We start from the raw sequence: 26,884 nt of genomic DNA on the forward strand, positions 1-26,884 counted from the left end.
GGCGAGCCTTTCAGACGCCCCGGGCCCGCCGCGGCCGGCGGGAGCCCAGGGCCAGGGCGAGCAGCCGGACACGCCTGGCGCAGGGGCGCCTGGCGCAGGGGCTCCGGGCGCGGCCTCCGGGGCGGGCCTCGCGTCCCGCTGCGGGCTCGCTGCAGGCGGGCCCGGGCCGGCGGGCCCTTCCCGGGCGGCCGGTCCGCATGGACCCGGGGGGCGTGACTTGGGTCGGAAACGAAACCGCCCCCGCCCGCGAGCCGGGAGGGCCGAGGGGCGGGCGGGGCTCGCCCCGGGGCTCGCCTGGCGGACCGGCCCGGGAGCCCCTGGGCGGCGGGCAGAGGCCGGAGCGGGCGGGGCGGCGGCGCCGAGACAAAAGGGAGCGGAGCCGAGGAGCGGCGGCGGCTGCTTTGCATCCCTTCCCGTCGGCCCCGCTCCTCGCTTCCTGCTGCCGGGAGCGGCCGCCAGCGGGCCGGGGCGGCCGGAGCAGGGACCCGCGTCGCCAGCCCGGGGTGAGTCCCGGCGGGGGGCGCGGGGCCGCCGACATGTCGCGGGCGCTCGGACGGGCCGCTCCCGGGGCCGAGATGGCGGCCGGGGGGGGGCACGTGGGGCCGCCCCCCCCCCAGCCCGCCAAGTTCCCCGCGCCGGGGCCGGACCTGTTGAGCCCGCGGCCGGGCCGCTGTGGGGCGGGGGCGGGAGCCGCCGTGGGGCGCGGAGGGCTCCGGTCTCGGGGCCGCTGCCCGCGGCGGGGACCGGCTGCCTGGGGCAGGAGCTGGGCGGGGGCCTGGCGGCGGCTGCCGGGACCCCCCCCCGGCGCCCGGCCTGGCCCCCGGCGGAGACTGTCCGTGGGAGCGACCCGGCCCCCGCTCGGCGGGGGGAGGACGGGCCCGGGCTGCCCTGCCTGGAAACTCCGCCCCGCGGCGCCGGCCCCTCTCCCGCCGAGAAGCCCCCGGGGCCGGCGCGGCAGGCTTCGCCGGGTTTCGCTGTGGCGGCCGGGCTGAGAGAGGGGCCGCGCCGGAGCCCCGGGCGCCGCTGGCCCGCCCGTGCCCCCGTGTGGACGTGGCTCGGGTCTTCCCTTGCCCTAGCTGCTGCGTGGCGGGGAGCTGGAGCCCCCCGATGGCACAGCCCCGTGTGCTCGGCGCCCTGCCTCGGGTTCCCCCCAGACTTGCTCTTGGGCCTTCCTCCTCAGCAGGGTGTCCTGTGGAGCACCTGATACTCGCTGGCAGGACCCTTCTGGGCTAAGGGTTAGGCTCAGCGGAGAGGAGGGAAAATCATCTCATCACTAGCCTAGTGTTCTATAAAAGTACCTACGATCATGGGAGTTAGAGATGGGAAGAGCCTGGTTCAATAGGTCGTGTTCATCTAATGCAAATATTTGAGGTTTAGGACCCACTCTTGCCCGCCCTCTTTTATCTACACCTCTTATATTGCAAACAGATCTCACCTGCCTTCTGGAAAATGTCAGGAAAAAAATCTCCCTACAGTTCACAAAGGCTTTGTTCATGAGACCTCTGATCTGACTGGTAACCAACTTGTTTTGTGACTTTCCTTTGGAAAGTATTGCACATGGTGAGGAGCTTTCCCTTCTTACAATCACCTGTAATCACTCCACAGAATATAATAATTAATAGACTTTATTTAAACCCATTGTGTTGCAAGAGTGGAGAGGTGGTCAAGGCAGAAGGTGCAGCTCTGGGAGGTTAAAACTTCTCTTAAAATATAAAAAACCTGGAAACACAAAGTAGAGAAGGTTGGTTAGTCTCTAGGCTTCAGTCAGAATGGACAAGTTGTTTGTGGCATAAATGAATTAAGTTTATTTGCTCCAAGGCCTCAGGCTAAGGATTAAACTGTTTTACCAGAATCCGTTTTAAACACCATTATACAATGATTCTGGTGGACTCTGTTTAAACGTGGTTTGTCTGGCCAATGTGGATTAGGCATAACCATTTAAAAACTGCATTCTAGGCTAGTTGGAGACCTAAGAAATCGAATATCCCCAGATGAACTCTGAAAAGATTGTGGATAGGAGCTTGTTTTACCGTTTCCTGGGGACCTGTTCAAAGTAACCCTATTTTGGCAGCAAACCAAGGGACAATTTTTAATTATGATTTTAGTCTTCCCCTTGACTCGTGAAACATTCCTATTGGAGTCTTTCCTCAAATTCTTTTGATCAGACAATGTATGGAGCTGTATTTGCACCTGATTGTGGCAATGAAAATCCTTCTGGCAAAGAAATGGACGTGTCCCTCTCTCCATTCTAGAGAAATGATTTAAACAAAAAAAAGTGAGGAATACCCTTCCAATGGAAAATCTCCACAACTGCCGGCTAAATACATATGGCCATCTTGCAACCTGGTTCCCATTTTATGAATATGCTAGACTGATTGGCTCCATAAATACAGATAACACATTCTTTCCATATGCAAGGTTAAAGAAAAATAGATAACTTAAGTATTATTACAAACTGTATGCAAGTTAAATTGTTTCTTCACCAAACAGGACAGCTTTTCGCCTTGTTTGTGTTCTGTTTAATCGTTATGATGTAGTTTTAATTTTATTAGACTAAAAAGTATAAAGGGATTGTAATTTGTAACCCGTTTAGTAAATGCCCCTCAGGGGCGGGATGAGTGAGAGAGCCAGCAGCAGTGTGCTGATGAATAGGCAATGGGCTATTTGTGCGTGAGCCACTGTGATTGTTTCAGGACGTTTGCTGCTAAGTGAGACAAACGTTCCATATGTTGATCAATGTGATCGTTTTTTCATATGGCAGGGAATTGGTCCTGCTTCGAGCAGGGGGTTGGACTAGATGACCTTCAGGGGTCCCTTCCAACCCTGATATTCTATGATTCTATATTAATTTTATATTGAGACTTAGGCCCTAATTCAGAAAGGTACTTTAACACATGCCTAACTGTAGCACAGTCCTGTTAACTTCAATTGAACTAATCATATGCTTAAAGTTAGGCACGTGCTTCAGTCCCTTGCCAAATTGGGACCATAATAAAAAGAATAGGCTAGTGTAGGTGGGTGAGTTGCCATTATTACTCTGACTAGGAATTGCACTTACTCTTCTGTTCTTGCTACCCTGTCTGCCTCTTCCCACTCCCCAACCCAGTTCTTTCGCTGGTCCACCTGTTATGTCTTGGCTTTTAGACTGGATGCTATTTCAGAGAGAGACTGTCATTTTCTACACGTTTGTTCAGTGCGTGATGTCACCACTCAGGGCAGTTGCACCTGTATTCCTCCTCTGCAGTCCAGTAAGGGCACCCACTTCTAGGCTTCTGGCTCCCCAGCTGTCCTCTCTCTGGGGCGGAGATCCTGTGTCTCTCCCTCCTGACATGATTTTCCCCAGGGTGCACAGTTCCCTACCTACACTGTTATTCCCAGCAAGCCAGGCTACCTAAGCAGGCCAGCGCCTGCACTTTGCTCACTCTTCGAAGGCTATGAACAAGGTAATTGCTCAACTTAAGGGTTTGTCTTAACACACAGTGCTGCAGCAGTGCTGTGGGAACGCTTTAGTGAAGATGTTACTATGCTGACGGGAGAGCTTCTCCCATCAGTACAGTTAACTCACTTCCCTGCAAGGCGGCAGCTACGTCAACAGGAGAAGCTCTTCCATCGACATAGCCGGGTATAACTGTCGTTCAGGGTGTAGTTTTTTTACACCCCAAGCGATGTAGTTATCCTGATAATGGTTTGTAATGTAGACCTGGCCTGAGTTACAACACAGCTATTTCTGAGCAAGCGCGGTGAAAGCATTACAGAGAAAACATTAAAACAATAAAGGGGTCTACATGCATGCTAATAAGCTTACCAGATATCTCGCCAACCCCATCAGAGGCTCTGGTAGGAGTCAGTCCTTCAAACCCCACCAGGAGGGTTTTCTGTGATTACAAGCTCAGAATAGCATTCTTTTAGAACAAGCATGCCCATGCATTGGTTAATCTTTCCTTTATGCAGTTTGGGCCTTTGTTTTTCGGGTTCCAGGAACAGGAAATCAGCAGACAGTGATTCCTTCCTCAGGGCGTAGCTTCAAAAGACTGGGGTTTTTTGCATAATCAGAGGTGAGAAATTTGCAATCATCTCCCCATTGGGATTTCCCAGGCAAACCACCTGACACTGTTTGTTCGAAAGCCTGTTGTCTGGCCCGTTGTTCAATATAGTCCTTTGAAGTTCATAACATTTCCCAGGGCTCACAGTCATACAGAACTTTTGCATTTAATACAGTGAACTCCAAAGATGATTAAACTTAATACATTTTTTTTTCAAGGATATTGCAGGAAATTGCCATATCTGTCACATCTAGCATAATGGGGGCCTGACCTACTTGGCCTGTAAGTTCTACTGCACTATAAATAAACTTTCTAAAAGTTCTAGTTTGGGTCTCTTTTGGATACACCTTTTATGTAGCTGCTAGTGGGTCTTTTATTTGTCTTGTTTGCGGCAGAGACCCAAGGGCCTGGCTGCTGCGCAGCATTCCAACCTAGGGGGCACATCAAGGGTGTTCCCTTCATCTCAAGCTATGGATTTGGGGACAGACTGTGTATTCCAAGTGGCACTTATAGAGCTTTTACCTTTTCTTTCTTATTCTGGTCTGCCACATTCCCTCCCTTTAACCCTAATTGGCTGCACTCTGTGCTCTCCCCTTCCCCAAACTGACTGTGATGGGCACAATAGTGGTTAGACTGTAATAAGTTGGCCTGATTCACTTTCTCCTATTTTTAGATACACTTTTTCCCCGAAGAGAAGCTTATTTTAAAGGTGTCATATTCTTGTCTTCCCTAATTTTGACGACAGTTAGCTTGGAGACCAAGAGCATTGGAGTTTGAGGTTTCTCAGCCTTTAAGTCCGGGAGTAGTGTTGAATCTTCAATAAGGAGAACTTTGCTCCCACCAGTGTCAGTCAGAATAAGCTGAGTTTAAAATAAGTGTTAAAAAACAAAGTTTTAAAAAAATTCTAACTAAAAATCCATTTCCTCCTTAACTGTTCAGGTTTCACTTCCCTAGCACTTGGGGCAACATAATCCTTTGATTTCTCAACTTTTCTATAGTGTCCCCCAGGCCAAAGAGAGGAGACAACCTCCATGCGCGCTGGAGGGGGAAAAAAACAGCGGGGGGAGGGACGGGGGACAACAACTTTTCTTTTCTTCTTTTTTAAATGTCAGGCGTCCTCAACCTCCGAACATTGTAAAGAAGCTCCCCTTTCCCTCCACCAACCCTAATCCACACAACCTGCCCTCCCTCCCCTCTTTTCAGGCCACCTCTGGTCTTACTGTAGAGAGGCTACAGTAGAGGGACAGTGTCTGAAATGTTCTCAAGTGTAGGGGAAAAAAAAGAGCACACAGGAAGTTCACCTGGGTTCTTGAAAAACTGTTTCCTGGTCACAAAGATGAAGTGCTATGAGAGATTGAGGTGACTGAAATACTAGTGCTGGAGCAAACTGATAATTTAAAATGCGATAAGTCACCAGGCCCAGATGGTCCATCCATGGGTTCTGAAGGAACATAACTAGGAAGTAGTAGAAGTAGCTACCAACAAAATTATTCAATCTTTAATTTAAAAACAGCCACTGTTCCAGAGAATTGGAAGGTAGCAAGTATTGCACCCACAATTTAAAAAGGCTGTAGGAGAAATCCAGGGAATTATAGGCCTATAAGCCTTACATCTGCACCTGGCAAATTGGGTTAATTGGCAGTGAATAACAAAACACCTGGAAGATCATGATCTGATAGGGTCTAACCAGCATGTATTCCACAAAGGAAAATAGTGTCTCACTAATCTCTTAGAATTCTTTGAACATGTCAAGAAAGTAGTGGATGAAGGAGAACCAATTAACATAATATATTTAAAGGAGTACTTGTGGCACCTTAGAGACTAACCAATTTATTTGAGCATGAGCTTTCGTGAGCTACAGCTCACAAGTGAGCTGTAGCTCACGAAAGCTCATGCTCAAATAAATTGGTTAGTCTCTAAGGTGCCACAAGTACTCCTTTTCTTTTTGCGAATACAGACTAACACGGCTGTTACTCTGAAACCTGTCATAATATATTTAGATTTCCAAAGGGCCTCTGAGAAGACACCCCACGATGACAACTTCAGTAGACTCGTGTGGGAAGAGGCAAAGTTGTCAGGGATCAAAAAATGGCTAGGAGACAGAAAGCAACAAGTAGGATTAAATGGTCAGTTTTCATCATGGCCAAAGGTTAAGAGAGGAGTCTGTAAGGTCCTGTGTTTAATATGTTTATTAATTATTTGGAAAGGTGGGGTGCAGTGAGGTGACAGAATTTATAGGTTACACAAAGTTAAGGTTAGTTAGGACTAGAGAGGTTTGTGAGGAACTAGAGTGAGACCTATACAAGCTAGATGGGCAACATGATTGCAAATGAAATTTAATTTTGATAAATGAGAAATAATGCACATTGGAGAGAGAGTTTAACTTTTCATCACCTTATAAGTCCCTAAATTAACTGTATCAACCTAAGACAGTGACCTGGATGTCATTGTGGACAGCTCAATAAAAACTTCTGTGTAATTTGCAATTGTAGTCAAGACTAAAACAATGTTGGAGTGCATAGGAAATGGGATAGAAAATAATACTAAAAATATCATAATGCCTATATATATATATATATATATATATATATATATATCCAGTTTCATCTGGATACTCTGTGCTGTGTTGGTCACTCCATCTAAAATAGGATATTGCAGAAGTAGAGGGGCTTCAGAGAAGAGCAATTAGAATGATCAGAGGCCTGGGGAAAGCTCTCATTAAGACAGATTGTAAAGAAGAAGGGAACAGTCAAAGAAATTGAAAGTGGGAAATTCACAACCGATAAAAGAAAATACTTTTTTACATGGTGTGTGATTGTGGAACTAACTGCCATAGGAAGTCGTTGGGGCCAAGAACTTAAAGGTGATTGAACATTGACATGAATATCCAGACTTGTCATAACTCATGTCCCTTCCGAAATGTTTGTCTTAAGTCTTGATGCATAAGGTTTAATGACCATCTGTAACTATTACAGATCAGGATGAGACCTTTTTTGAGGGGAATGGGGGTGTCAGCGGGCAGGCAGATTATCCCATAGACATCTGTCTGCTGCAGGGTTCTTGCACTGTCCTTTGAAGCATCTGGTTCTAGATACTCTGGGACAGGATACTGAACTAGGTGGACCTCAGGTCTGATCTAGTCTGGTAATTCCTATCTTTCTATGAAACTCTGCCATTCTGGATTTGCTGTGGAGAGCTCTTTGAGCTAAAAGGTGTTCCTGGGTTTGCAGGGGGAGCTTACATTTAAAAGGAAACCTGGGCAGCTCCAAAAACCTAGAATAAGCATATTTACTGTAGGAAAGGGATTGTGACAAGCAAAAGCAGATATGTGATCTGCAGTGGCCCATTACTTAGGGCAGAGAGTCTCAATCAGAGAAAGGTAACTACATAGATGTAACATATTTAGACTTTTGTAAGGTGTTTGACTTTATACCTCAAGATGTTCTGATTAAAAAATTAGCATGTGATATCAGTCATGCATCTGTTAAATAGATTGACATCAATCAGTCAGAGTTTTTCAAAGGTAATTGCCAATGGGGAGCCATCATGGGGGTGTTTCTAGAGAGGTTGCATAGGCGTCGGTACTATGTCCTGGTGATGATCAATGTTTTCATCAATGATCTGAAAGTAAATATAAAATCACTGCTAAAAAAATTTGTGGATGATGCATAGAATGACAGCGTGGTAAATAATGAGGACAAGGCAGTCCTAGAGAGTGGCTCGCTTGATAAGCTGGGCCCATTCAAGCAAAATGTGTGTTAATAAAGCCAGACGCAAAGTTGTCCATCCAGGAACACAGAATGCCAGCCATACCTACAGAATGGGGGCCTGTATCCTGGAGAGCAGTAACTCCGGAAAGGTTTTAGGGGACAGAGTAGACGAGCAACAGGAGAAGGGAGGTGGTGATTACCTCTGTAGATGGAACTGATGAGACCAACCCTGGAACACTGCATCCAGCTCTGGTGTCCACACTTCTAAAGGATGTTGGAAAAATTGGAGAGGGTGCAGAGAGGAGCCAGAAAAATGATTCAAGTGTTGGAAGAAATGCCTTTCAGTGAGAAACTTAAGAAGCTCCATCTGTTCAGTTCATCCAAAAAGAAGAGTGAGAGGTAACTGGATTAGGGTGTAAGTACCTTTCCTGGGAGTAAATGCTGGGCACGGACGTGCTCCTTTGCCGAGTGGGGAAAGGCAGAACAGGGTTCAATGGCTGGGACAAAGCTACATTAAAACCAGGCACAAATTTTAAGCTTGAGGGTGACTGAGCATGGGAACAAACCACCACAGGAAGTGGTGGCTTCTCCCTCTCTTGATCTGAAGATCTGCAGACTGTCTCTTTCTGGAAGCTACGCTTTAGTCAAACACAAATGACTGGGCTCAGTGCAGGGGTAACTGGGTGACTGTAATGGCCTGTGTTGTACAGGAGGTCAGGCTAGACTACCTAATGGTCCCTTCTGGCCTGAATATCTATGAATGGGTGTCAGGGCCACAGCCACTCTGCCCTTCCCATCTTGCTGAATGGAAGTGGAAGCTAGATCCCAGCTAGCTGGGAGGGGAATTCTGCGGGAGCCACATTAGGAAAAAGGGGTGTTTGTATGTTGAAGATTGAGAGCTACAGACTTAGTGAAAGTGCAGACCCTCCAGCATTATTTGTCAAACAAATCAGTGACTGTTTGTACTTGTGGTTCTGCATCTTATTTTCATGGCTGTCCTCTAGGGGACTCACACTCACACACAGAATTGGTCTGCACCTCTCATGATGATAACTTAACACCTGCGACAGTTACCCTTTACATAATGATTACTTAAATTAGTAGGGGTAGAAGGGGAAGTTATTCACTGTCTCAATGGGAGAGTTCCAGAAACCGGACAAGTGAAAAGTCACCGGCCCTTCTTTAAATGTGGTGAAGGAGCTGATGGAGAAGAAACCAACAATGGAGGAGTTGACTGAACAGGGAATAGATGGGTATGAGGTCAGAAGTCGTCAGCTCCTTGGAGCTTCTTGGAAATCATACCATCTCCAAATCCATTTGGAAATTGATGGGAAGCCAATGAATGCTGATCCCACTTCCTGTAGCAAGAGATTATTCTGCCCACAACGTTGCAGGCCCCTGAAGTTGAGTAGCAATATAGGAAGGCAGTTAAAAAATGGAACTGCAGAAGTCATGGTGGAAAATTTAAACAGATTTCAACAGGGAGAGACAATGACAAATCCTGGCAGTGTCCCCCAATGCTGGTGATAAGCACTTTTCGACAAAGGAAATATGGAAGGAAAATGAAAGTTTGGGTCAAAGATAGTGAACACTTCTATTGTGATGTAGGGGACTTCAGGTGTGAATTCAGAAAAATGATTGTGAAGTCAGACATAAGGACTTCAGTCTTGGATGCATTTGGCTGTAGGAATTCCAGTCATGCCCGGGTGCTGGCAGTCAAGGCAGGTAGAGAGGGCATTCTTGGATCTTTCTGTCATCTGAGGGAAGTGTAGTATTGCGTGTTGCTCACATGTAAATGATGTGTAAGTTTGAAGCTAATAAAGCAGGATCCCTGATGATGAAAAGCGGGTAAAGGACTGGATCTTGTGACCTCTTTGGGTAGATGGCCATGGAGAAGATGTAAAGCCTCCACCAGAAATGGCCTGGAGAGAACAGTTAAAAGGTTGGTTTGAAACCAGAAGAGGAGGGTGTCTGAGACACCTGTTTTCCCAAGGTATTTCAGAAGGAAAGTGGCTGCTGGCCCTGAAAGTCACACTGGGATTAGGAGAGGCATGAAGCTGGTTATTAGTGACCCAAATGTGCCCTAGGACTCTAGGAATGTAACTGGGCCTGACAGTACCTGCTGCTCCCTTGTTTTTTTTCTTTAAGTTCTGGAAGTTCTTGGGGCCCTTAATACAGAGTTACCCTGCCAGATGTGCCGTTGGGGTCTGTTTGGTAGGGTCACATGCTTCCAGGGGTGGTGGTTTTCCTTTTACATATTACAGTTAAAAAATAAAACTCCGTCCTTAAACTGGTGCCCGTTCACTGTTAATGAATGCACACACACCCCCGGTGTGGGTCCATGTGTCAAAGTGAACCTGGAACATAATGGCAAATTCTGATCTTGGCTCCTGCCAATCCTTGAACATCTATGGCACTGTATGCAGATGATGCTGATAGCCAGGGACAAAGGGCTGGGCTGGGCTGGGCTGGGCTGGAACTGGAGTTTCATGGCAACCTTGTTTTCCGTCAGTTTGAATCTAACTCTTAACGTGAGTTGGGAAAAGCGTTAGTTTGTAGGGACCTGGCCGCAGCGCTGTCCTGCCTGAGAGAGGGAGCCAGCTGGAGCCTGTGTACCGCTGCCTCTCTGTCGTATGGGGAGAGAAGCTTCAGGGTCAAAGGTTCTTTGCACTTTATGGGTCTGGAATCTTCTCCAGAGCCTGAAGACAAGACTGTCTTTCCATGCGAATTTCTTCTAATTAGGAGATGGTTTGGGGAAGAACTTATTTATCAAGGCGAGGTGGTAGGCAACTATGTTTGTACATGCTCATTGATTTTATACTTAGAAATCTGCATGACAGAGCCAGATTTTCTACTTTATTGAGCAGAGTTTAATTCACACTGGTGTTGGGAGAGACTGTGAAGGTAGCTTGGCATGCTGGCCAGACATAATTGATACCTGGCTGTAATTTGTAGGGTCTAGGGAAGAATTTCATGTCTAAAAGCATTACAAAGCTATCTGCTCTCTTGTACAGATCACTTGTGTTTTCTGGTAGACGTTGGTGTGTGTTAGAGAATTTATTTGGTATTTGTTTTAGAGAGAGAACTTGTACTTTAATATATTTAAGAATCAGAATAAACCCCCTATTGTAGTTTGGAAATGTATGGCATATGACCATTTTCGGACTCTAGCTGCTGTCTAATCTGACCTCTTCAGGGGAGAGAACTCAAACAGATGCACATAAGTTTGGTTTGTATTATTTCGTCAGTGTTCTCTTCAACAGTTACACAACAAAGTCTCTTAATGCAAGTTAGGTCATTACATGGTTGTCATACAGTGATAAAGTTCAATAAATCCTTTTTCTTTTCTTCATCTCTTCTTGATGCTCCCTGAGTCAGGCCTCCGTGCCTCTGAGGTTTTTCTGACTAGATCTACACAATGTGTGCCAGAGATCTACACATTTCAAAGATTCTTCCTCTGGTGTTCCACTTGTTCTCATGGTGTGTTGCTGTTTTCCTTACCGTGGTTCTTGCTGCTTTTGGTTAAGGGTTTCCGTGTTATCCATTAAGACTCCTGCTTTCAGAAATTTATGACTTGGTTGTGTAAAGGCAGTAATTTTGTTTATAAAATGTATCACCAAAATAAACTTGTCATCTTCATCACAATTCTTTTATGTTTGGCCATTTAAAAAAATGACATTCTGAATTTTGCTTTTAGACCTTTTTAATTTTTTCCCTAAACTGTATTAACTCCCTCCCATGATAAGCTCTTTATTATACAGACTGGTTAACATACATGCATAGGAAAAGGTTTTTGATTCACACACCCCAGTGAAAATTTCCTGAGACCTTTCAATGGATTTGCTATATATATGCATGACTCTCTGGCTTGGTAAACAGAAAATGAATCCGCCATTAGCCGAAGGTCAGTGATCTGGTAAGTATAGAAGTTGGCTCTCATTGCTGGACGATAATGGCTTCTAAGGGATAGCCGTGTAAGTGAAGGTTGGATTTAGCTTATCTGATGTTCACCTTTAGCATCACGCAAAGCTAAGCAGAAACTTTTTTGTTTTTAAAGCCTATCACAATCTGACCATAATCTGATCTACCTGTGTCTCATGCACCAGTTGATGACAACACTGACCTCCCCTTTCTTTATATCAGTGACGTCCAACCTCTGCCCCTTGCGGGTGACAATATGGAGAAGAAAATACAAATTTGATTATTAATTGAAGTGTTTTCTGAGCCACACCCTGTAATTTTTAAACCAAGTGTTTGAATGAGTCCAGCTGCCTCCCATCACTTCCCCTGCATCTATAAAACCAGGGAGAGGAGGTTGGTCGACAGGGCCTCCTGTGACTGTGGGGCCTATTTCCGATCCTCCATCCGTTCACACATACAGGCAGAGTTCCTCTGGGCGGCGTCCGTTGGCTCCCTTGATGCCTTTGAGGAGCAGTGGGCGCTGTCCGGGGTTCTCAGCTCCGTGTCCCCGTCAGGTTCCCTTCGTTTGACCCTTTGACCGCACTCCTGTCCTTGTTATTTCATTAGTTGTCCCCTGGAATCACTTGGCCTCCAGGTCCTGTGGATCCTCCCCTTAGGCTGAGGGGCGGGGGGGGCCCTTTAGCAGTGGGCAGGTGGAACCTGGATCCTAATAGGATCACTTCCCCTGCAGCCTCAGGAGCAGCTAGTTGGTGAGAACTGATAGTTCTCTGAGCAACAGTTGCCTCTTCCTTGCGCATCTGCTTAGTGGTTCCCCAGGAGAACTTGCTGCATGGCAGGGTTGTTGGAGCTCTCAGGAAAGCAGGAGAGGAACCTAGAAGGGTGGCTTCTCTCTCCCACCCAGTCACCCAGAAGGAGCAATGCTGAGAAACAACAGCTAGTCTGGTGCCCTGATTCTCTGCTGCAGCCATGAGTGTAGGCTGGGGGTGCTCTGACTTGTGCCAGCTGGCTGTGGTCTCCAAAGTGACCATGCACTCCATGGAGAGAGCCGTTGTGTAGTCTGCTCTGTCCATTCGTCCCAGATTTGGGCTCTGCACCAAGCGCTGTGGGCAGGAAGGCATGTAAGCCACCTTTTTGTGGCTCTGTGCCCACTGGGAACTCCCTCACACAGAGGATGGGAAGGTTTCCACTCCTTTGGCCCCTGGGTAGCATAAAGGGGGCAGGACAAAATCTGCCCCCATGTTTTGATTGTGGCCCCTGGCCTTTTAAAATATGGTTGGGCCTGGGAGCAGGCTCCCTTTCAGGAGCTTTATCTCCGCTCCTCAAGGCTGAAGCTCTTCTCCTTCCAGGCAACTGGGCACCCCCAAACCCAGCTTGCTGCTGGTCCGTGATCCACCTGACCCAGCAGCTTCCGATACCGTATTTCAGGGAAACCAAGAATTCTGACCTTGGGTCTTGATGGGTACATTAATAAATGTCTTGTTTAAAAATTAAAAACTTGGCTTGTTTTAAGTCTTAAGGCACACTGTTAGTTAATTATTTGAAATCTTAAACATCCTCTCTTAGAGAAGTGTTGCAGTTCCTCTCCTAAACCAAGGCCAGCACAATCATCTGCTTTGTTTTTATGGGTAATTTTCATGCACCAAAATCGTGGTGTCTCCAAGTTTGGATAAATATCAAGGCTCAGCCTATGGCATCCAGAAACCGGGCAGGCTTGAAGTCCACCTGCAGTTCATATTCATAGGTGATCTAGTGAGTGACTGAGAAAGAGGGAGGAAGGAGTGATAGAATTACAGAAGGATAAATGCTTGCTTGTTCTACATTTATCTTTCCTGTTTCTTGGTAGCAAATGTTTGTATGTTTGTGCTCCAAGGCTCCAGACAGTTTCCCCCTTTGCCATTTTTCCTTTCCACTGACTGACATTTACTGCTTGTCTATATTTTCCTTCATTTCAATAGACTGTCTCTCCCCTCTCTTCCTTTTTTATATATATATATATATAATATAAATTTTTTTTTTCCCCCAAGCCCTCCCTTTGTTTTCCTTCCGTTGTTTCTCCTAACATCCCATCTAGTGACCAGTGGCCCAGCACCCTATTCATCCAGGAAGACATGAGTCAAAACCCTGGGCTTATTCCCTGGCCATTCAGTGGTGAAATGGTGGTGGTGCTGGAAATTCTGGGGGAGCAGTATCCCCTGCAGAGAGCCAACATACCAGCTGCTCTGTGGATTTTTTTTCTAACTCTTGAGATTAAGAACGTTTCGGTTTCTGTGAGCTTGCAGCTAACAGCACTGGAAATAAAAGGAGCAAGCTGCAGGAGGGCATTTGGATGTTTTCCCTTGGGGAGGTCTTTGTTTAAAATTTAATACTCTGTTACTCTCTTTCTAGATGGATGCTAGCTCTTCTCTAACTTGCTGTCACTTTGACACTTTCTCTCTCTAGTTTCCTTTCTCCCATCTTTCCAGCACAATTCCATTAAGCCTCTATTGTAGCTGTCCCATTTTTTAATACAGACATGTCCACAACATAAGCTTTAATAGTCTGGAATTATTCAGAGTAGAAAGTTGGGCACACTAGTTCAGCATAGCAGGGCTGAAAGAGCAAGCAGTCAGACAGACACCTGTCCCCTCTGTAGTGGGGCAGGGTTTTTCTCTTGTTCTTCCCAGACTGCCTCAAGGATCTTTTTAGGAAAACACCAACGTGCTGTGCAGATTTCCAGGGTGGGTTCTAGCTGAGTAGTTGCCTTTCTCGGAAGTGCTGATTGTAATTTGAATGATGATGGATTGTGGGTATTTGTTTATAGTTTCCAGATGGAATATGAAGAAGCAAAAATTATTGAACTCTTCCTATGATCCCTGATAGAAGCCTTTCCACTTTTGAGCTTTCTTACTTGAAAAGGGTTAATTTTAAAAGATGAATACTAATGTATTGTGGTGCAATGCAAACCACTTGACCTGAAATGGGTAACGGTTATTGTCAGGAATGAATTGACTAGTGCCTGCCTCACTTATCCTGCTGTCCTTCAGTTTAGAGAGTCAACAATGTTTTCTCCTTGGCCAGGCATTTATTATTTAAGACCTGTATTTATGAGTTGCACTTTACCGTGTGAGTAGACACTAACCTTAAAAGTCATGGAACTGCTACTCGGTGTAAGAGAAGCAGAACTGGGCTCTGAATTCATAGGCTCTTGTGGCACTCGAGAGAAATTCCTTTGGAGAAGACAGAATCATAGATGGTAGAATTGAAAGGAACCTCTTGGGTCACAGAATTAAACGAGGAGGGTTGGACTCATTCTTGTCTTTCCCAGTTGTATTCTTCGCTCATTCAGCATGTTTTATGGAACCCCAGTAAGATCATTTTGGAGCTCATCTGCCGAAGACCGTAGGTGTTTGATTTATGAATGGTTTTATTTCATGATTATCAGCAAGGTGAACACACAAGCAAATGATTTCTGCAGTTGGATATTCTGTGTATTTATAAGGCCTCCTTCAATGCCAGAGAGAGAGGCAGAGACTGATCTTTTAAAACCTGTGCACACAGTCACAGTAATTGTACTCACAAGGGTCACGCTGTTCCTCTAAGTTCAGAAGATACCAAGAATTGCTCATACTTAGTATCCCCAGCGTTTACATGTAAGCACATATACAGACAAGAGAAACCTTAAAACATTTGTAATGTGTTATAATACATTTGTAACAATTTAAATAATAATAAAAATTTCCCACCCTGGGAGCTGATCCCCATGAACCTAAGCCAGCCATTGGATTTTCCACTGTACGAACCAACATCCTTTCTAGAAGTGTTTTCAGAATGTGCTTGGTGGTGGTGGATTGATATTTCACATCCCTTGAGGAGCAAAGCAGTTGTATTCTACAGGTTGGTTTGATGTCTCAAGATTCGAACGACAAAAATAGGTTATAAAATGCATCCAGGACAGTTGGCACAGTATTCTGTTCAGATGCCCCACCAGTCAAAGACGGAGATGATTATGGATCGGTGTATGAAAGGACCCAGTGGCCTCCCTGACCCGCTCTGTGCTGGCCTGTGCAGGCCGGTGGAAGGCCTCTTCATTCTGCCGCACACATGGGCTATGAATGCACCACTTCCTTTGACTGCTTCATCTGTGCCTCTCTCGTACACATGGGAACCGTGGGGCGCTTAGTGGAGTGGAAGTTCTGAGGGTTTCACTCCACTACAGACAGCTATTAAATTAGGAAACTAGAGCCCTTTTCTTTTGTCGTTTTCAGGATTCCTCCTGTGACAGACGTAGCTTTTGTCCGAGTTTTATTCTCTGGACTCTTTGTTGTCACAGAAAGGACATTTGCTTATTCCATTTTAAGAGGTGCATTTCCTGCTTGCTGTTTTTCTGAAAACGATCCCTTTATTGTAGTGGGACTTATTATAGTAACTTGCAGCAAAACCCTTGAACGCTGCAGATATTTGGTGTAACATTGGATTAGACTTTACACCAGTGATACAATAACATGGAATGAGAACGGAGTTGCTGAAGGATGTAGTTGTCAACACCACCTGAACTTCTAACAAACTCGACAGTATTAATGCTGTTACTGTCAATACCAAAGGAGTATTCCCACAGCAAACTCTAGGGCCTTCCAGGTATTATGAATTACCTGTGGACTGCAGCTAAATGTAAGCCTTCAAAGATTCTAGCTGGTGGCTCACTGAGCCACTTGGTTCCAAGGAATATTTGAGTAGGGGAACAGATAGGGCCAGTAAGTTTCAAGTTGGTTTGGAGCAGTGGTAGGAGAGAATTATTCAGATTATTCATTCCCCATAATCTAATTGCTCTCCCCACCAGGAAGACTGTCAGTTTAAATGTTCCTGTTCGTAATCTGAACTCAGTATGTCTGATTATCTCTTTGGCGATCCCTCTCTAGCTCATCCTCCTTGTGCCTGGGGACAGTTTAGACTGAGTTGAGAAGTGTGATTGCCTGCTTCTTGGCTGCCTCCTGCTCCCATTGGCTGGTGGATTCTTCGGGAGACTGTACTGTCATTGGCATGTTTGCCTTTACGGAAGGCCAAATCCTGGCTTACTGCATCTCTGGGCATTTGTATGCATAACAACATGTGGTTTGGTCTTAAATGCAGAAGGTAGAAAGCTCCTGCCTATAACCAATATGAGTCTCTGAGCTTATAAAGGGAGCTGCTCTGCGAGGAGTCTGTTTGCAAGCATCTCTGGAAGGGCCACTGGAGCATGGAACATCTCTGTTCTTTCCTTTGGCATAAGGCCTCCCTTAGTTCTTTCATGCTGATGTAAATTGGGCCTAATCTTGCACTCTCTGTGCAGTCAAAATTCCCACTGCAGGCAATCAGAGTTTGGACTGCATTAGGACTGTAGGTTCTAGGCTATAAAGCATAAGAATATCAGAACAGCCAGACTGGGTCAGACCAAAGGTCCATCTAGCCCAGTGTCCTGTCTTCCGACAGTGGCCAATGCCAGGTGCTGCAGAGGGAGTGAACAGAACAGGGAATAATCAAGTGATCCATCCCTTGTTGCTTATTCCCAGCTTCTGGCAAACAGAAGCTAGGGACACCATCCCTGCCTATCCTGGCTAATAGCCATTGATGGACATATCCTCCATGAATTTATCTAGTTCTTTTTTGAGCCCTGTCTTGGCCTTCACAACATCTTCTGGCAAGGAGTTCCACAGGTTGACTGTGCGCTGTGTGAAGAAATACTTCCTCTTGTTTTAAACTTGCTGCCTGTTAATTCCATTTGGTGATCCCTAGTTCTTGTGTTATGAGAAGGAGTAAATAATACTTCATTGTTTACTTTCTCCACATCAGTCCTGATTTTGTAGACCTCTTTCATATCCCCCCTTAGTCGTCTCTCTTCCAAGCTCAAAAGTCAGACTTATTAATCTCTCCTCATACAGCAGCCGTTCCACACCCCTAATCATTTTGTTGCCCTTTTCTGAACCTTTTCCAATTCCAACAAATCTCTTTTTGACATGGGGCATCCACATCTGCACACAGTATTCAAGGGCGTACCATGGATTTATATAGAAGCAATATGATATTTTCTGTCTTATCGATCCCTTTCTTAATGATTCCCAACGTTGTTAGCTTTTTTGACTGCCGCCACACATTGAGTGGATGTTTTCAGAGAACTGTCCACACTGACTCCAAGATCTTTCTTGAGTGGTAACAGCCAGTTTAGACCCCATCATTTCATGTGTATAGTTGGGATTATGTTTTCCAATGTGCATTACTTTGCATTTATCAACATTGAATTTCATCTGCCATTCTATTGCCCAGTCACCCAATTTTGAGAGTCTTTTGTAGCTCTTCGCAGTAGGCCTGGGACTTAACTATCTTGAGTAGTTTTGTATCATCTGCAAATTTTGCTACCTCGCTGTTTACCCCTTTTTCCAGATCATTTATCAATATGTTGAATAGGACTGGTCCCAGAACAGACCCCTGAGGGACACCAGTATTTACCTCTCTCCATTCTGAAAATGGACCATTTATTCCTATCCTTTGTTTCCTATCTTTTAACCAGTTACCAATCCATGAGAGAACCTTCCCTCTTATCTCATGACTGCCTGCTTTGCTTAAGAGCCTTTGGTGAGGGACCTTGTCAAAGGCTTTCTGAAAATCTAAATACACTGTATCCACTGGATTCCCCCTTTTTGCCATACAGTGGTGTGCTAGCTCGCTGGGGAACTGAAACAGTGTCTTCTCTCTGTTGGTTAGGGTTTGTTTTCAACACACTTCCACCAATAAAGGATTTTTCAGAAGACTTTTCACATAACACAAGAACCAGGGGTCACCCAAGAACCAGGGGTCACCCAATGAAAATGATAAGCAGCAGCTCTAAAACAAACACAACACACAGTCAACTTGTGGAACTCGTTGCCAGGGGATTTTGTGAAGGCCAAAAATATAACGGGGTTCAAAAAAGAATTAGAGAAGTTCATGGAAGATAGGTCCACCAATGGCTATTAGCCAGGATGGTCAGGGATGCAACACCATGCTCTGGGTGTCCCTAACCTTCTGACTACCAGATGCTGGGGACTAGACAACAATGGATGAATCACTTGATAAATTGCCCTGTTCTGTTTGTTCCCTGCAAAGCATCTGACGCTGGCTGCTGTGAGAGAGAATCCTGGGCTAGATGGACCATTGGCATCACACAGCATGGCCGTTCTTATGCTCTTATCATGACCACTCCAAAATAATTGTATTTCAGGCCTAGAAGCCTCTTGCTTTTTGCTGTCTTTGAGTTACTCATTGGAAGTTACCAGTACAAGGGACTGGTGGTTGCTGTCTCCTAAGTATTACAGCTTTTGAACTGGAAATTAATTGGTGAGCCAGAACATGAGCCCCTCTCTCTCCTTGGTGATCTCCATTCACAGGGGCTAACCCTGTTCTTCCCCCTCAGGAGTTCCTACACCCACCCGCTCCAAATCTGGGCGGTGTTGCAACATGGCATGCGAGGTTGCAGCCACAATCCTGTTTGGCCCAACCCCACCCACTCCAGCTCTGCGGGCTGTGATTCATCTCTGCGGGGCCTCTACTGGAGTCTCCCACAGAGTTAGCAACGTCAGCAAATGGGTTTGTTGCTCCTGGGTATGAAGAGTGGTTGATTTCTGAAGCTCTTAGAAGTTTTGGATGGAACAGATTCTCCAGTGGCCTATTAATTAACTTGTTAAAATGAAAAGCACTCCAATTGTAGGTAGCACCAAGTGGCCTCAATGTGCTAGGTGCTGTACAAGCGTAGTAAAAAAACAGTTCCTGCCCCAGAGAGTTTACAGTCTCACTAGGCCAAACTGCTAAAGGGAGAACAGACAGGGACATGACTAGCTCAAGGCCGCTTCATAGGCTGGTGGCAGAGCCAGAGAGAAACCCCCTCTTGTAGTGCCCTGTCCACTAGATGGCACTGCCTCTCCCCTGTTGCACTGCACCAGTGCAGGTCCCTCAATAGCCATCTGTCTCCCTGTGTTGTCTGACTTTATCTGTGGAGTCGAGTGAGGGGAGAGAAAAAACGATGACCCTCCTGGTGTGGTGACTTCATGAGGCAGCTCTGAGGAGCCATGACCTGGCTCCTTCCCAAAGGACAGGGTAACTACAGTTAAGGTTACTTCCAAAGGTGTAACGCAAAGGACCAAGAATACCAAATGCAGAACAGCTCATCAGTAATCTCTTGCCAGGCTGCGGCCCAAAGGCTGGTGTGTGCTCTGTACCAGCATATCACTTTCTGCCCTTTTAGGTACTTGTGATGCAATATTTGAAACTCTAGGACCAACTATTCACAAGGCACAAACCGGGTTTGCGTGGCGCTGAGAGCAGCTGTAGCTGAGGTCAGTCCCAGGGTCACAGTGGGCTTTTCTGTTTCCTTTCACAGCAGCAGAAGTGGCAATATTGCAAGGTGTGGGGGGAGCGCTCCCTGGCCAGCCATTGTTCAGCACATGGAAGGCTGAACTCCATCAGCTAACCCAGATGCAGTCCTTGGCCATCACCTTCCTCCTGGCCTTTAGCTGGCTGGTGGCAAACCACATTACATACTGCCATTAACTGATCAGCATGCTGGCTTTCCCTGCTGAATGCACTCAGTTCAGGGCGAGATACAGGATTGGCGGGCAAGGGGAACCAAGCTGTCCAGTTGTGAATCTGTGGATTTGGAGGTGAGCCCATCACCACGAGACAGCAGAGGCAGAAGCAGCAGCAGAGATCATGGACGCAGCAGTCTGCGTGAAGAAGTAGCACTTCATTCCACCATTTCATCCCATCGCTCTTAGTGAGACTCTCTCCAACCACTGCAAATCATTCCTCTCCTTGCTTGATCTGTGCATGCTACCGATGGCTGGAGACTTCCGTTTCCCCTTCGTTATTGCTTAGCCATGGTATACAGAGGTAGTTGCTTAGATCTCTATTCGTAAATTGACAGGTTTCAGAGTAACAGCCGTGTTAGTCTGTATTCGTGAAAAGAAAAGGAGTACTTGTGGTACCTTAGAGACTGACCAATTTATTTGAGCATGAGCTTTCGTGAGCTACAGCTCACTTCATCGGATGCATACCGTGGAAACTGCAGAAGACATTATATACACACAGAGACCATGAAACAATACCTCCTCCCACCCCACTGTCCTGCTGGTAATAGCTTATCTAAAGTGATCATCAAGTTGGGCCATTTCCTGCACAAATCCAGGTTCCCTCACTCCCTCACCTCCCTCCAAAAACCACACGCACAAACTCACTCTCCTGCTGGTAATAGCTTATCCAAAGTGACCACTCTCCCTGCAATGTGCATGATAACCTGGATTTGTGCTGGAAATGGCCCACCTTGATTATCATGCACATTGTAGGGAGAGTGGTCACTTTGGATAAGCTATTACCAGCAGGAGAGTGAGTTTGTGTGTGTGGTTTTTGGAGGGGGGTGAGGGAGTGAGAGAACCTGGATTTGTGCAGGAAATGGCCCAACTTGATGATCACTTTAGATAAGCTATTACCAGCAGGACAGTGGGGTGGGAGGAGGTATTGTTTCATGGTCTCTGTGTGTATATAATGTCTTCTGCAGTTTCCACGGTATGCATCCGATGAAGTAAGCTGTAGCTCACGAAAGCTCATGCTCAAATAAATTGGTCAGTCTCTAAGGTGCCACAAGTACTCCTTTTCTATTTGTAAATTGATGCCTTTAGCCCCCAGTCATTCTTGTTCTGAGTCCTCCAATTGATTTGTCTCCTTCTGGGACTGAGGTGTCCAGAAGTGACGCACCACTGCAGGCTTGGGCACATCAGTACCCCGCAGAATGGACTTATCCTCTCTGTACTCCATGAGGCTGTTTCTTCATATGCTGACCAAAGCTGCCATATTACATTGTAACTTCATATCTAATTTGCTGTCTGTTGTCACACCTGCAACAGGCAAAGATCTACACTTCTTTCCAGATCCCTCCCTCCCTCTGGTTGGGATCTGTGTTTTGGATTATTTTTCTCTAGGCATATTAACTATATTTTTCCAAGTTGAATCTTGTTTGACTCTTTCCTTTCCACACCTCTGACTTACGGAGACAGTGCTGCAGCAGCACCCCGTAGCACTTAGTGAGGAGCTAGCTACACTGATGGGAGAGCTTCTCCCAAGAGGCTGTGGCCGTGTCGATGGGAGAAGCCCTCCCGTGCACACCAGCAGCTAGGTCGTCGCTCAGGGTTGTAGATTTTCCATACCTCTGAGCCATGTAGTTCTAGTGACATAAGTTCCTAGTGTAGACAACCTCTGTGTCCTTTTTTAATTACTTCTCTCTCCTCACTAGAGTTCGTGCACCCCTCAGTCTTGGGCACTGGAGATAGAATGCTTTGTTTATTTAATGTCTTCAACAATGGCCTGGGAGTAAAGTGGGACCTAACACTGGCTGATGCAGGGCCACACTGGACACCTTCCTTCGGTTCATTTGGTTACCATTTTGCATTGCTTTCTGTCTCCAGGCCACCAGCCAGGAGCTGCTGTGGTAGTGCTTATCCAGAAGCCCCTTGGAAGAAATTTTTGCAAATAAAAGTCCAGCTATTGTATCAGTGCTGTACCAACGTCCAGCTCTATTCCCTCTACTACATTCCCTTCATACATGGGAACTGATCCTGACAGACCATGTCTCAGGATCAGATCTCTGACTTCGTAGCTCTGTCAAAAGCATCCATCGTATTTTCTGGCCAAGCTTGCTCTTTCTCCACTCCCAGTGCTGAGCATTTCTCATGGCTGTGTTACTCTCAAGTTGTTTACAGATTTTTTTTCTTTGAATATTTGTTCCATTATTTTACTAGGAAAAGCACCGTGCTTTTAATTTGAGGGAAGCTTTGCATAACTGAGAGAGAATCCTTATTAAAGAAACCCTCTCATATGTGTACAGCATTGCATTTGTTTCCTTACATATCTGCTTGTGTAATTTTATTCAGGGGTATTTTTAAAAGTGGCTCAGTGTTTCTTTTGCTGCAATAGAAACAACCAGATTTATTTTCTGGTATGTTGAGAATTAACTCTCCTTTCTTCCCTTTTCCTCTGCCCCCGCTGGAAAAAGAGAGAATGTAAAAAAGAAGAAAGGATTTGCATTGTAGTTGTGATTGGCACAGGCTGTGAATGAGAGGTCATTTCATGTGGCTATTTCTTTTCAAGCGTTCCTTTTTCATGCACACTGTATTCAGGCTTGAAGCATTCTTTCTTTTCAAAGCTTCTCTGTCTGTCTTTCCCCTTCCTTTATTTTTCATCTCTTTTCTTTACTTTTGCTGTCTTTTCATTCTGTTTTTCTCCACCCCCTTGGGGCTCCATTCTTTCTCTCCTCCTTCCTCTATTCAGTTCCTTTTTTCTTTTTGCAGCTTTTTTGAATAGCTCTTCTATTTTCAGAGAGGAAAGGGAGTGAGTAGAAGAGAAGTCGTTTCAGTAAAGAGGAACTTGAAAGTCTTTCTTTCCCTGCTTATTTCACTTAAAAGCAAAAATTGTTTTTCAAGGGAGAGATTTGTATTAGGGGTCTTTTAAAGTGAACGTACTAAGACAGTAGTGCTGGCTTGGTCAGTCCTGGGATAGTTTTATCCATCTTCCCTCCCTCTCTCAAAATAACAATAAACAAAGTCTGTCCCCAGATTGTTTACAAATGTTGAGAACTCCATGGAAATGCTTTGGCCTATAGATGTATAGGGGCTCTGCCTTGCTCCCTGCTCCATTTGAAATGTGGTGTTTGGTGTTAAGACTGGGCTCAGAAGAGGAGCAACTGACTCCCCATCCCCACCCACCTCCGCTTACTAGCTCCTCCCCCTCTGACACGGTCCATCTGATCTGGAAAGGCACAGACTGTTTGGTCCGACAGACACTAGGCTTTAGAATGAGGGGATTGCCACAGCTTGGTTGGGTGACCATGGTCTAGCGGGGTAACACGGAGCAAGGGGCATCATGCACGTCGGAAGGGCAGCAGTGGAACGCCCTAGATTTAAATAGACAGCGTTGCTGTAGCCGTGGTGGTCCCAGGATGTTGGAGATACCTGAAGGAGAGCTCTGTGTGGCTCAGAAGCTCGTGTGTGTGTGTGTGTGTCTCTCTCTCTCTCTCTCTCCCCAACAGATGTTGGTCCCATAAAAGATACAACCTCACCCACCTTGTCCCTCTAGATTTGAAAGTAAGAGACTTGAGTACCTGGGACAAGTCGGTCACCATTTAGTAACACTTCATTAGATGCGTTCTAGCAGAACACCATCAATATTGACTAAGTTTTTTAAATCTCAAGACCATCTCCATTGCCATCTCTTGACTTTCATCCCTGCAGTGCAGTTCCTGAGCAGTGGTCAGTGGTGCGGTACAGTGCTCATCACACGCTCCCGGGTGGAGAGAGCTCACTTCCCAGCTGTTGATGCTTTTGCTTTAAGCAGGGCTTGAAGTAACGGTAGGCCCAGAGTATGGGTTCTGTTTAGCCAATAGGACAGTGCACGACCTAGTCTGTGCATTACCTGGGCACGAACCTCATCCTGTATCTTACCTGCCGTTGTCCAGATTAGGTGCAAGCTCCTAGTAGTTGCAGTTTTCACTTGCAGCAGAACTGGGGTGGGAGGAAGGCTGACCATGGCCGATCCAGGCTGTAGAAGGTCAAGGAGCGGATTTGTTTCTACCAAGCAGCACAACTACCCAGAGTCATCAAGCAAGCCCGCAACGAGGCCTGTGACGGTTCCCAAACACTCTGCCAGGGGTTGCCAAGCGAGGGTGTTCTTCAGAACAGTAACCATGAGCAAAGGTTGGTGTTTCCGTGGTGATTGCTTTTGGGATCCCAAGTTCCTGTGGGTGGGAGAAAACAGGAAAAGCTGAACTGATGGAGGAGTCTGTTGGGTTGAGCAGGGAGGATCAGCATGGTGCCCCATAGTAACGTGCTAGTTACTAGCATACCGGTCCTGTCCATGTGGTTGATAAGTAGGGAAGCCTTTGAAGAAATCTTGTAGTATTTGGGCGGGCTGTCCCCCACGTGCGGATGAGAGGAGGCTGGGGCAGCCCTGGGCGGAGGCAGAGCATTGGCTGGGGAAGGATTTGAGTTGGCAGGGTTTGAGTTGGCGCCATCTTTTCACAACAACACATGGTGGAGCCATTTCACCTTCTGCGGATGACGCATGTGGTAATGAACTGTTCTAATGGCGTGGCTGCTGTACAGCTTAGGGTGGGCAAACTACGGGCCGCATCCGGCCCCCCCGGGAGCGGGGTCAGGGGCTTGCCCCGCTCTGCCTGCCTGACGCTCCCACACGTTCAGGTGGGACCTGTGTGAGGGCACACGTGTTACTGCACCTGCACAACCCAAACATGCCATAAGAGCCTCGAGCTTGCAAGCCCACGAGCCTGCAACTTGTTGGCTTCGGTGACTCTGCTGTTTCAGTAGGGTTAATTTTCCATTTTTGAGGATAAAACAAAGAGGAGCTGGCCAGGGAGTGCCAGCTACACTGTTCACATTAATCAAAGAGGGCGTGGAAAGGAGGTAAGTTTTTGGTTTAATTATTGTAATACTTTGTTATGATGGTATATTTTATAATCGTAAGTAAGGTTTAATGTTTATTTCCACTAAAATGTATCTTTATTTGAATATCTCTGAATTGTTAATTTTGTGACATTCGTGGCCCACCATACAATTTCCATATCCAGATGTGGCCCTCAGGCCAAAAAGTTTGCCCACCCCTGGCTTAGACAATGCTGGTCAACTGAGAGTGATTATGCAGTGCTGAGTCAGACTCAGCCCCTCTCACAGCTTCTCCACTTCCTGAAGAAAGAAAAGGAGGACTTAGAGACTAACAAATTTATTTGAGCATAAGCTTTCATCATGCATCTGCTGAAGTGGGCTGTAGCTCACGAAAGCTTATGCTCAAATAAATTTGTTAGTCTCTAAGGTGCCACAAGTCCTCCTTTTCTTTTTGCGGATGCAGACTAACACGGCTGCTACTCTGAGTTCTGTATTTGTTTTCATATGGCATTTGTGTCCGTCCCGTCTCTTTCCCCCCCACCCCCCAACTTTGTTTTCCCTGGTTTTGGATTCCTTTAGATACAAATGGAAATTCAGGAATGGCTTGGGACACACGCACCCTTTGGAATAGAACCCCCACCTTGCAGCGTGGTCCAGGGTGGGGGCTTGCTGATTAGCTGCCTATACTGCATGAGGTTGAGATTAACCAGGGGGGCCAGGGGAGGAAGTGTTTTTTGTTTTTTTTTCTGTGAGGGAGGGTCTGGTAAAGTAGAGATGTGTTTGCAAGCCTGCTTTATGTGGTGAAAGTAAGGCAAAGTGAAGGCCCTTTACCATGTATCTAGACTAGAAGGATATGGAGCAATAAATGACTCGTTTAGATATTTATACCTGTTTATTGGATCCTGGACTTCTCATAGTAGCAATAAGTGAACTGGAAATTCTCTTTTCCCTTTTGCTTCCTTGAGGGTGTGGGAATAAAGGGCATGCCTGCGAACCTGAGGATGGATGTCTGGTACTTTAGGCAGGCAGGGTGCATGTTTGGGGTTAAGACCAATCAGATCCTGACATCTGTAGGGGGTCTGGACGGTGCAGATGGCCTGCAAGAAGGGTTGGAGCTGAATTGGTAGCACAGTGGCTAATGAAGTTAGTTTCTATGTTTTCTGGAGGGGGTTTTTAAGTGAGGTTCAGATAATTGTAAGCCAGAGACAGAGAGGGGACACTGGAAGAGATGAAAAGCGAGAGAGAAAGCAAGCAAAGGACAGAGAGGTTTGGAATAGAGGAGGAGATTAGGAGATAGATGAAAGAGAAAAAAGAAAGATAAGAGAGTGAGACGGAACAGATCCACAGAGCTGAGAGAGGTGTTGCTAGGGAAACAGAAAGAATGAGAGAGCAAGAGAGAAATAGAGAGGAGACAAGGATGGAAGATACTGGGGGTGGGGGAACAAAAGATTTAAAGACAATGAATGTTTGGTAAAGGAGGGTGAGTGAATTCTGAACAGTAAAGGGAAATGAGGGGGAAGTTCTGGGTCAACTAGCAAAAAGAAACTTGAATATTTTTCAAAATATTTTTATTTTGTAGCTCACGAAAGCTCATGCTCAAATAAATTGGTTAGTCTCTAAGGTGCCACAAGTACTCCTTTTCTTTTTGAATATTTTTCCCTGGGATGCCACAAGAGTATTTTGGATCACTATTCCATTCCCTTGGAGGGAAATTACTTTGGCTTCTGCTACCCCTCATACACTGACCCCTCACAAGCTGAATTTCCATCGGCTGAAACAC

General features: G+C 46.1%; 1 protein-coding gene across 3 annotated transcripts in view; it reads left to right on the top strand.

The window, feature by feature from the left end:
• The first annotated feature begins 292 nt into the window (after positions 1–292).
• The window catches only part of ZNF710 (zinc finger protein 710), a 51,065-nt gene continuing 24,473 nt past the window's right edge, over positions 293–26,884 (top strand). For all 3 annotated transcript variants that reach the window (XM_077828040.1, XM_077828038.1, XM_077828041.1), the window contains exon 1: positions 293–503. The gene's annotated coding sequence lies outside the window, so the exon portion shown is untranslated. The remainder of the gene's footprint in view (positions 504–26,884) is intronic.

This window comes from Eretmochelys imbricata, chromosome 10, assembly GCF_965152235.1.
Source record: "Eretmochelys imbricata isolate rEreImb1 chromosome 10, rEreImb1.hap1, whole genome shotgun sequence".
In the NCBI taxonomy this organism is placed as follows: Eukaryota; Metazoa; Chordata; order Testudines; family Cheloniidae; genus Eretmochelys; species Eretmochelys imbricata.